This window comes from Dendropsophus ebraccatus, chromosome 13, assembly GCF_027789765.1.
Source record: "Dendropsophus ebraccatus isolate aDenEbr1 chromosome 13, aDenEbr1.pat, whole genome shotgun sequence".
NCBI lineage: Eukaryota > Metazoa > Chordata > Amphibia > Anura > Hylidae > Dendropsophus > Dendropsophus ebraccatus.
The window spans coordinates 11,359,949-11,372,362 of NC_091466.1; positions in this window are offsets into that span (position 1 = coordinate 11,359,949).

Genomic DNA, 12,414 nt, shown 5'->3' on the forward strand with positions numbered 1-12,414 from the left:
GGTCTTACACAGCACGAGTGCTAGCCACAATGAAAAAAGGGACAGAATACATAAAATATGCACAAGCCAAAAAGACAGAAATGGCTGCACATCGCACCCATGGCTGACACGAAAGCTTGTTCAGCTACATTTAAAACCAACATCAGAAGTTAGTATATAATTTGGCCAAACCATATTGCCTCATGTACCACGTGCAGGTCTTCTGATACACATGAGTCCCTAACCAAACCTCATCACTGTGCCGGTCAGCGACCACAATCCCCGCAAAACGTGCGCAAGCAGAGAAGAGGGGCCACGGAATGGCCCTGCAACCCCATTGTCACAGGACCAGACCCAAAAGGGCACCCCAAACCCCGCAGGCGCCACCGGCGGAAAAAGTGGACACCAAGCAACACAAGTGTGAACAAGCTCTTACCTCTCTCCATTCCTCTGCAGGTAGAATGGGAGAATACTAGGAGATCCTCCCCTTATGTACACAGGTGCTTCCTGCTAATTTGGATCACATGGGTCTTACACAGCACGAGTGCTAGCCACAATGAAAAAAGGGACAGAATACATAAAATATGCACAAGCCAAAAAGACAGAAATGGCTGCACATCGCACCCATGGCTGACACGAAAGCTTGTTCAGCTACATTTAAAACCAACATCAGAAGTTAGTATATAATTTGGCCAAACCATATTGCCTCATGTACCACGTGCAGGTCTTCTGATACACATGAGTCCCTAACCAAACCTCATCACTGTGCCGGTCAGCGACCACAATCCCCGCAACTACTATAACTATAACTACTATAATACTGCCCCCTATGTACAAGAATATAACTACTATAATGATCTTTTTATTTAAAACTTACACCAAATTATTACAGTGTATTTACATTAAAATCATAGAAAATAAAGATATTGTTACATTACTTGATAACATTACAGAAAACATGACACATGGATGTTTCTCCAATACACATTGTGCGGGTCACATTTCAGGTCTCTCTTATATACAGTCTTTAGAGACATGTGACTGTATGGCAGGAGATACTTTCCTTATTGATGACCAGGCAGCAGCGAGCACACCACAGATGGTAGATGGTCACCATATTTATCACATATAGAGTACTCCTGTTATAATTACCAAGCCCTGGAGAAAATTGTCCATACAGCAACTGATAATACGGCTGTCCCACAAGATGATGGAGTTTCAGAGACAGGGACACAGCCTCCCATACCTCTACACTAAAGGGGCACTCTAACAGCAGATGCTCCATGGTCTCGGTCATCTGGCCACACTCTTCTCTAGGACAGGATCGGTCTGGAACGTTCCTACACTTCAGATTTTCTCTGACATACATCTTGCCATGGAATCCCAGCCAGGCCACGTCTCTCATATGAGGGGGGACTCTAGGGTCTGATAGGATTTTTGCGGCCTGCCTCACCTCAAGGTTTGGGGCACCCCTCAATTCTATCTGGAACTTAAACTGAGACCTGAGGTTATTATACATCTCCTTCCTAGTGAGTGCTCTGATGTCCTCATATAGGATCCCCCATCTTATAATCTTACTGATCACTTGCACACCGTACCAGGACACGCTGCACCTAACCCGCCCGCAGATCCTCTTAATGGGGTCACCCACCGACCGCACAGACAAGAACTGGTGGATCTGGTTCCTGAACAAACTACACCATGGCTTCTCCTCAGAGATTTTACAGAACGAGAAATTCTTGATCAGGAACATTAGACTGAAGAAGAGCTCGGGGCAAGGCATGGAGAGACCCCCCTCCTTATGGGGGAGATAGACAATATTCCTTCTCACAACATGTACCCTGCTACCCCACAAGAAGTGGAAGAAGGTGTTTGTTAGTCTGGGTAACAGATTATTGGGCACAGGGAATACCACACTGAGATAGAGGAAGATGGGCAACAGGAAGGTTTTTACCAGGCGGATCTTCTCCTGATATGCCAGCCTCCAATGCTTCCAGCTCCAAACCCTCCGCTCACACTCCAGCAGCTTCTCCTCCCAGTTCACCTTCCCTTCATCCACATCCCCAAACACAACACCAAGGATCCTAATCTTATCCTGCACCATCTTGAAGGGCACCGGGAAGACACCATTGCTACTGCCCAACCACAAGGCCTCACTCTTCTCCATGTTTACAGCAGAGTTAGACACACTGGAAAATGCCGAAATCTCCTGCTCTAAGGCCAAACAATCCTGCCTAGAAGACAACAGAACAGGAACATCATCTGCGTATGCGCAAAACTTCACCTCCTCCACCTTATCCCGCAGGTGACATCGCAGGCCTTTAAACTCCCTGTTCTCCTGCAACTTCCTTAAGAAAGGATCTAAGCTGAAGACATATAATAGCGGGCTGAGTGGGCAGCCTTGCCTCACACCGGACAGAATCCTGAAGGGATTTACTAGGTGACCATTGACTAGTGGCTGGCTTACCGCCTCTCTATACAAGATCCGCAGCCACTGTACAAAGCCGGCAGGAAGCCCATACTCCGACAACACACGGTACAGATAGTCATGGTGGACTCTATCGAATGCCTTACTCTGATCTAGGCCTATGACATAAGCCCCCACCTTATGCTGCTTCATGTAGGTAATGGTTTCTCTTACCAGCAATAAAGAGTCATCTATTGATCGACCTTTCACCCCGCAGGTTTGGCTGGATATGATCAGCTGATCTGCTACATCACTCAGTCTATAGTACAGGATCTTAGCCAGAATCTTATAATCAGTGTTTAGTAGAAATAATGGACACCAGTTTCTGATATCTTTTAAATTACCTTTCTTGGCCAAAAGGACCAGCACAGATGTATATTGTGACTGGAGCAGCCGCCCAGCAGAGAGGGAGTCATTATACACCTGCACCAGGTCTGGGGTCAACAGGTCCCTGAACGTCTTGTATAACTCACTAGTGAGGCCGCCCAGCAGAGAGGGAGTCATTATACACCTGCACCAGGTCTGGGGCCAACAGGTCCCTGAACGCCTTATATAACTCACTGGTGAGGCCGTCCAGCAGAGAGGGAGTCATTATACACCTGCACCAGGTCTGGGGCCAACAGGACCCTGAACGCCTTATATAACTCACTGGTGAGGCCGCCCAGCAGAGAGGGAGTCATTATACACCTGCACCAGGTCTGGGGCCAACAGGTCCCTGAACGTCTTATATAACTCACTGGTGAGGCCGTCCAGCAGAGAGGGAGTCATTATACACCTGCACCAGGTCTGGGGCTAACAGGTCCCTGAACGTCTTATATAACTCACTGGTGAGGCCGTCCAGCCCCGGACTCTTGTTGCTCTTCAGGGAATCTATGCTCCTCTTCACCTCAGCCTCAGTTATGGGGTCAGTCATGCTATCTGCCTGTAGGGGGTCTAGTCTGGGCACAGTCACGCCTCTCAGGTAGGTACTGATGTCCTCTTCCCTAATCTGACACCCTTTATACAGATCCCTGTAGAATTCACTGATGATGTTACTGAGGTTCTCCTGCCCCGACTGCTCCTTCCCGCCATCATCTAATAAGGAGGTCATAAGCTTCCTGCTGACTCTGTTCTTGCAGGCAATGAAGGGGTCCGGGGTGTGAACCCCCCAATTGTCATACTGTCCCTCTGCCTTGAGAGATTTGAGGCGGTCATACTGCAGACCCCTCATCTTCTGCTTCACCTCGCTGACCTTCTTACTGTCCACATTCTCTCCACCATTCATCCTGCTGTACATGCGGCTGAGCTGCAATCTGAGGGCAGAATACCTCATATACTGCACATTACTGCGTCTCCCAGCTGCCCCCATAATAAACTGCTTGATGTCCCCTTTCATGCACTCCCACCACTCGGCTGTATCATCAAACATACACTGGGTGGTCCTGCGGTCACTATAGAAGGTGGCAAAAGCCTCTACAAACTCTGGATCCTGAAGCACCGAGCTGTTCACCTTCCAGTAACCTCTACCATAAAGCACAGCATGAGCCAGGTCTAAGGTCACACTCACCATACAATGGTCAGAGAACTCTATGGGGCTGATCCTGTACTGAGAACACATCATGTCTCTCTTCACATACACTCGGTCTATTCTGCTGGCGTTCCCTGCCTTATGGTAGGTGTAAGCTTTACCGCTACATTGTGAGCTATAGGGATCCACTAAATGAGCCTGCTGCACTACAGTAATGAGAAAGGTCTCATCATATCTCAGTCTCTTATGACTACTGGACCGGTCCACATTGCATGCAACACTATTAAACTGTTAATATTATCCTCTCCTATAGACAGGAATATAACTACACGGGGCAATATGGCTTGATCAATTCATATACAGACACTCTGGTGTTGATTTTTAATATAGGCCTAGCAGCATTAGTATCAGCCATAGATGGGAAGTGCAGCCGTTCCATTTTCTCCAGTTCGTGTTTTACAGTTCTCCCTCTCTGAACAGCTAGCACTCCTTTATAAGACCCACATGACCACAATTAGCAGGATATGCCTGTGCTCACATGTCTGGACCCTATGTCTTCCCCATTCTGTGAGAGCAGCAATGGTAAGTGTAATACCATATCCATACTTGTGTCGTTTGGGGGCAGCCTTCCCCGCCGGTGGTGATCGACGGGTTTTGGTGGAGCTTTTTGGGTCTGGTCCTGTGACATTGGGGTTGCAGGGCCAGTCCATGGCCTCCCTTCCCTGCACGTGCACGCTTTGCGGGGTTGGCGGTCGCTGACCGACACGGTGTGGAGTTAGCGTAGGGACCCGTGTGGACCAGAGGACCTGCGCGGTGGTACACAGGGCAATATGGCTTGATCAATTCATATACAGACACTCTGGTGTTGATTTATAATATAGGCCTAGCGGCATTAGTATCAGCCATAGATGGGATGTGCAGCCATTCCATTTTCTCCAGTTCATGTATAACTACTATAATACTGCTCCTATATACAAGAATATAACTACTATAATACGGTTCAGGGAAGAAAAAGAGTGCTGCACCTCACACCTATGGCTGATACTAGTACCTCTCGGCTGCATAAAAGACATCAGAATTCTGTATGTGAATTGATCAAGCCACACTGCCCCATGTACCTCGTGCAGGTATCTGATACACATGGGTCCCTACACTAAGTCCACACTGTGCCGGTCAGTGACCACCACCCCCGCAGGCGTGCACAGTCAGGGAAGGGGGGCCATGGAACGGCCCTGTAACCCCCATGCCACAGGACCAGTCCCAAAAATGCCACACCAAAACCCAGCCAGCACCACCGGCGGAGGAAGCTGCCCCCAAACAGCACAAGTCTGGATAAGGTATTGCACTCACTATAGCTATCAAAGATAGAATGGGGCAGACAGGAGGGATTAAAACCATGAGCACTCAGGTGTCTCCTGCTAATTGCGGTCATGTGGGTCTCACCAGGAGGAGTGCAAAACACGGAGAAAAGAGAGAAACAAAATACGGTTCAGGGAAGAAAAAGAGTGCTGCACCTCACACCTATGGCTGATACTAGTACCTCTCGGCTGCATAAAAAACATCAGAATTCTGTATGTGAATTGATCAAGCCACACTGCCCCATGTACCTCGTGCAGGTATCTGATACACATGGGTCCCTACACTAAGTCCACACTGTGCCGGTCAGTGACCACCACCCCCGCAGGCGTGCACAGTCAGGGAAGGGGGGCCATGGAACGGCCCTGTAACCCCCATGCCACAGGACCAGTCCCAAAAATGCCACACCAAAACCCAGCCAGCACCACCGGCGGAGGAAGCTGCCCCCAAACAGCACAAGTCTGGATAAGGTATTGCACTCACCATAGCTATCAAAGATAGAATGGGACAGACAGGAGGGATTAAAACCATGAGCACTCAGGTGTCTCCTGCTAATTGCGGTCATGTGGGTCTCACCAGGAGGAGTGCAAAACACGGAGAAAAGAGAGAAACAAAATACGGTTCAGGGAAGAAAAAGAGTGCTGCACCTCACACCTATGGCTGATACTAGTACCTCTCGGCTGCATAAAAAACATCAGAATTCTGTATGTGAATTGATCAAGCCACACTGCCCCATGTACCTCGTGCAGGTATCTGATACACATGGGTCCCTACACTAAGTCCACACTGTGCCGGTCAGTGACCACCACCCCCGCAGGCGTGCACAGTCAGGGAAGGGGGGCCATGGAACGGCCCTGTAACCCCCATGCCACAGGACCAGTCCCAAAAATGCCACACCAAAACCCAGCCAGCACCACCGGCGGAGGAAGCTGCCCCCAAACAGCACAAGTCTGGATAAGGTATTGCACTCACCATAGCTATCAAAGATAGAATGGGACAGACAGGAGGGATTAAAACCATGAGCACTCAGGTGTCTCCTGCTAATTGCGGTCATGTGGGTCTCACCAGGAGGAGTGCAAAACACGGAGAAAAGAGAGAAACAAAATACAGTTCAGGGAAGAAAAAGAGTGCTGCACCTCACACCTATGGCTGATACTAGTACCTCTCGGCTACATAAAAAACATCAGAATTCTGTATGTGAATTAATTAAGCCACACTGCCCCATGTACCGCGTGCAGGTATCTGATACACATGGGTCCCTACACTAAGTCCACACTGTGCCGGTCAGCGACCACTACCCCCGCAGGCGTGCACAGTCAGGGAAGGGAGGCCATGGAACGGCCCTGCAACCCCCATGCCACAGGACCAGACCCAAAAATGCCACACCAAAACCCAGCCAGCACCACCGGCAGAGGAAGCTGCCCCCAAACAGCACAAGTCTGGATAAGGTATTGCACTCACCATAGCTATCAAAGATAGAATGGGACAGACAGGAAGGATTAAAACCATGAGCACTCAGGTGTCTCCTGCTAATTGCGGTCATGTGGATCTCACCAGGAGGAGTGCAAAACACGGAGAAAAGAGAGAGACAAAATACGTTTCAGGGAAGAAAAAGAGTGCTGCACCTCACACCTATGGCTGATACTAGTACCTCTCGGCTACATAAAAAACATCAGAATTCTGTATGTGAATTGATCAAGCCACACTGCCCCATGTACCGCGTGCAGGTATCTGATACACATGGGTCCCTACACTAAGTCCACACTGTGCCGGTCAGCGACCACCACCCCCGCAGGCGTGCACAGTCAGGGAAGGGAGGCCATGGAACAGCCCTGCAACCCCCATGCCACAGGACCAGACCCAAAAATGCCACACCAAAACCCAGCCAGCACCACCGGCAGAGGAAGCTGCCCCCAAACAGCACAAGTCTGGATAAGGTATTGCACTCACCATAGCTATCAAAGATAGAATGGGACAGACAGGAGGGATTAAAACCATGAGCACTCAGGTGTCTCCTGCTAATTGCGGTCATGTGGATCTCACCAGGAGGAGTGCAAAACACGGAGAAAAGAGAGAGACAAAATACGGTTCAGGGAAGAAAAAGAGTGCTGCACCTCACACCTATGGCTGATACTAGTACCTCTCGGCTACATAAAAAACATCAGAATTCTGTATGTGAATTGATCAAGCCACACTGCCCCATGTACCGCGTGCAGGTATCTGATACACATGGGTCCCTACACTAAGTCCACACTGTGCCGGTCAGCGACCACCACCCCCGCAGGCGTGCACAGTCAGGGAAGGGAGGCCATGGAACGGCCCTGCAACCCCCATGCCACAGGACCAGACCCAAAAATGCCACACCAAAACCCAGCCAGCACCACCGGCAGAGGAAGCTGTCCCCAAACAGCACAAGTCTGGATAAGGTATTGCACTCACCATAGCTATCAAAGATAGAATGGGACAGACAGGAGGGATTAAAACCATGAGCACTCAGGTGTCTCCTGCTAATTGCGGTCATGTGGATCTCACCAGGAGGAGTGCAAAAAACGGAGAAAAGAGAGAGACAAAATACGGTTCAGGGAAGAAAAAGAGTGCTGCACCTCACACTTATGACTGATACTAGTACCTCTCGGCAGACAGGAGGGATTAAAACCATGAGCACTCTGGTCTCTGGGTCTGGTCCTGTGGCATGGGGGTCGCAGGGCCGTCCCATGGCCCCCGTTCCCTGGCTGTGCACGCCTGCGGGGTTGGTGGCTACTGACTGGCACGGTGTGGACTTAGTGTAGGGACCCATGTGTATCAGATACCGGCACGAGGTACATGGGGCAGTATGGCTTGATCAATTCATACACAAAATTCTGATGTGTTTTTTATTTAGCCTAGGGGCACTAGTATCAGCCATAGGTGTGAGGTGCAGCACTCTGTTTCTTCCCTGAACCGCATAACTACTATAATACTGCTCCTATATACAAGAATATAACTACTATAATACTGCTCCTATATACAGGAATATAACTACTATAATACTGCCCCTATATACAGGAATATAACTACTATAATACTGCTCTTATATACAGGAATATAACTACTATAACACTGCTCCTATATACAGGAATATAACTACTATAATACTGCCCCTATATACAGGAATATAACTACTATAATCCGACATGGAGATAGAGGAGCGGCTGCACATCACACCTATGGCTGATACTAATGCTGCTAAGCCTATTTTAAAAAACCAACTTCAGGATGTTGGAATATGAATTGATCAAGCCATATCGCCCCGTGTACCAACGTGCAGGTCTCCTGGTTCACACAGGTCCCTATGCTAACTCCACACTGTGTTGGTCAGTGACCACCACCCCCGCAAAGCGTGCACATGCAGGGAAGGGGGGCCATGGAATGGCTATGCAACTAACTACTATATTACTATATACTACTATAATACTGCTCCTATATACAGGGATATAACTGCTATAATACAATGGGTTCTCCTCACACTCGGCCATGAAGGGGTTACTTGTACATTTCCCGCTATATTACTATGGGGTGATAGTAGTAGTGTGGGTGATGCTGGTGTTTGCCATTGATCGGACGTGTTTGGGCAGAGTTGAGGCTGCGGTAAGATTCATCTCTGTTGTTATGTGAAAGTTGTGGGGGCTCTGGCAGTATACAGCGGGGTACACAGCGATACAGTATGAGGCGTGCAGTCACATGTAGCCGCATCTCAACTCTCAGTGACCCAGATGGCTTCACATACAGAGAACATTCCAGGTATCCAGGAGCAGTCACCATGGAGAGGAATGTCTCATATCATAGACTGAGGGATGGGGGGAGTAGTCTTGGGGGCCCAGACTGTATCACACATTATAGGCTTAGATACAGCAGCTCAGCAGGCAGTATAACACATTATAGGCTTAGATACAGCAGCTCAGCAGGCAGTAAAACACATCATAGACTTGGATACAGCATCTCAGCTGTCAGTATCACACATTATAGGCTTAGATACAGCAGCTCAGCAGGCAGTAAAACACATCATAGACTTGGATACAGCATCTCAGCTGTCAGTATCACACATTATAGGCTTAGATACAGAAGCTCAGCAGGCAGTAAAACACATCATAGGCTTGAATACAGCATCTCAGCTGTCAGTATCACACATTATAGGCTTAGATACAGAAGCTCAGCAGGCAGTAAAACACATCATAGACTTGGATACAGCATCTCAGCTGTCAGTATCACACATTATAGGCTTAGATACAGCAGCTCAGCAGGCAGTAAAACACATCATAGGCTTGGATACAGCATCTCAGCTGTCAGTATCACACATTATAGGCTTAGATACAGAAGCTCAGCAGGCAGTATCACACATGAGCACGGGACTAGATACAGAGGCTGAGCAGACAATATCACATTATTATAGGCTTAGATATGTGGTGTCCTAACATGGGTGTTACGTGTATATACACCCCTCGCAAAAGTCTGTACTTATTGTGTTATTATGGTGATGAAATCATTACTAAGTTACGCCACTAGATGTCGCTGTATTATGTCTATGTATTTAGAAGCCACCCAGCTGAATCACCAGAATCTGTAGACCAGTAGGATTCATGTTTTCTTCTCTCCTATCACCTCTCTCCTTTTGTTTCTTCTGTTGCACTCTTCACCCACTCACAGCGCACCTTACATGCTGGGAGGAAGTACGTCACATGGATGTTTGAGGAGAAAAGGTCTTTCGTCCTGGACATTATGGAGGAAGGACACAAGCCAGTTAGTTCTCTACAGTGATCCTATCTGGGCCCTGGCCCTCTGCCAGGTCCCCATTCTCTGAAGTACAGTCTTAGCTAGCACCCCATATGGGAAGGACACAAGACAGTACACCTCTAACAACTTTCCTATAAGTACCGCAACCAAGCACTATGCAGTTTGAAAACCTCTTAGGAGAGGACAAGCCAGAGACAACCTCAACCCACGCCGTGGACAAGAAAAAGTCACAGAGCAGGACAGTATCCAGTACAGCTAAAGAGCTAGGAACTGAGCAAAATTGCGCAAAGCCTAGGAACTCTATCTCGCAGCACAGGTGTCAGCAGGGAACCCTCAGCATTCCGCTCATCCCAGGTAACAAGGTCTGGGGCCTGTGTCACCCATTAGGAAGGTTCAGCCGAGTTTAGTGGGAATAAGGTGGTGTGAAGACTAAGTAAAGGTCAATACACTGGCACAAGTATTCTACCTCATCCCGGCAGAGCGAAGTACGACATAGGTTGAGACTCTCGCGGCATCCTCCTCTCTGCTACTCTTTTTCTACGTATCACTCAGCACTGCTCAGTCAACACGACTATATCCTACACTGCACTTTCACTACAGATCTGGTCGTTTTTATTTGGAACTATTGTCAAGTGTGTTATCAAGTGTTTTACCCAAAGGAACTTTATACTACCTATTCTGTATGACCTGCTGCACATTTGCCAATAGTAAAGCAGCTTAACTACACTCCAGAGACTCTGTGATTTATCGCAATCCACCTACACAGCACACACCGCAACCTTGGGGCACTTCTGTGGGTGGGGGGTCACTACACCACTCTGGCCATCCGTGACATAACCCCAAGGGACCTAGTAGCAGGACACTGACCACAGGGGAAAAGGGTACAATCAGCCTTACACTACAAAAGCAGGCGTGCCATCACTGGCGTCACGAGTTACCACCATGTCCGGCTGTATCTCAGCCAACCACCACCAGAGTGGAGTCACACCAAACCACCTAGCAAGTGACCGGCCGATCCTCCGATGTAACATCATCACTGGGGGCATACTACCACACCACAGATACAAGAGCTTAATAGACAGTATCACAGATTAGAGGCTTAGATACAGCAGCTCAGCAGGCAGTATAACACATTATAGGCTTAGATACAGCATCTCAGCAGACATTATCACACACTAGTACAATATCATGCACGATAGGACTAGATACAGAGGCTGAGCAGACAGTATCACAGATTAGAGGCTTAGATACAGCAGCTCAATAGACAGTATCACAGATTAGAGGCTTAGATACAGCAGCTCAAAAGACAGTATCACAGATTAGAGGCTTAGATACAGCAGCTCAGCAGACAGTATCACACATGATATGAGTATCATACCCGACAGGACTAGATACAGAGGCTGAGCAGACAGTATCACACATTATAGGCTTAGATACACCAGCTTAGCAGACAGTATCACAAATGACAGACTTAGATACAACAATTCATCAGACATGTATGACAAATGACATGCCTAGATACACTTCAGAATCACAGTATGATAGGTAAGCTACTAACTGGGATCTGTAGTTCTCCTCCTCCCTGACCCTCAGACCTCAGAATCCCCCTGTGTATATTATCAGGGTTATTGATATCGGGGTCCTAGTGCCCCCCTAGTCTCGGCTCCTCTGCGATCACATGATCTGATGATTAGACGGCACATTACATCGATCTCTCGTGGTCACTGCTGCTGTCAGTCACCATAAGTGTTGTACTGATGGATCCCTTGTACATGATTGTCAGCAGGTAACAGGGAGGAGGAGGGGGATGCGGCTGCACACAATCACTTTAAGTGCTGTGATGACGGATGGGATTTCCCCTTACATGATCACATCTCTCCTATATCTGCAGGTGTATATTCGTACAAGACAGCACGTGTCTCTAGGTCCCTCTCAGGTTGGATACACCAGTCTTAAAGGGGTTATCAATATTTCTGCAAAGACCCTTTACTTTAAAGGGAACCTGACAGGTTAATATACGGTCCAGTCTGGGGCCATCGTGTTATAGAGCAGGAGGAGCTGAGGGATATATAGTTTTATAGGAGAATTTCCAGGATAACTTGTCATTTATTCTCTGCTCATTCTTGGCTCAAGTGGTCAAGTGGGCGGTGCTTATCAGTGATTGGCAGATACATATAGGGGGAGATTTATCAAACATGGTGTAAAGTGAAACTGGCTCAGTTGCCCCTAGCAACCAATCAGATTCCACCTTTCATTTTCCAAAGAGTCTGTGAGGAATGAAAGGTGGAATCTGATTGGTTGCTAGGGGCAACTGAGCCAGTTTCACTTTACTCCA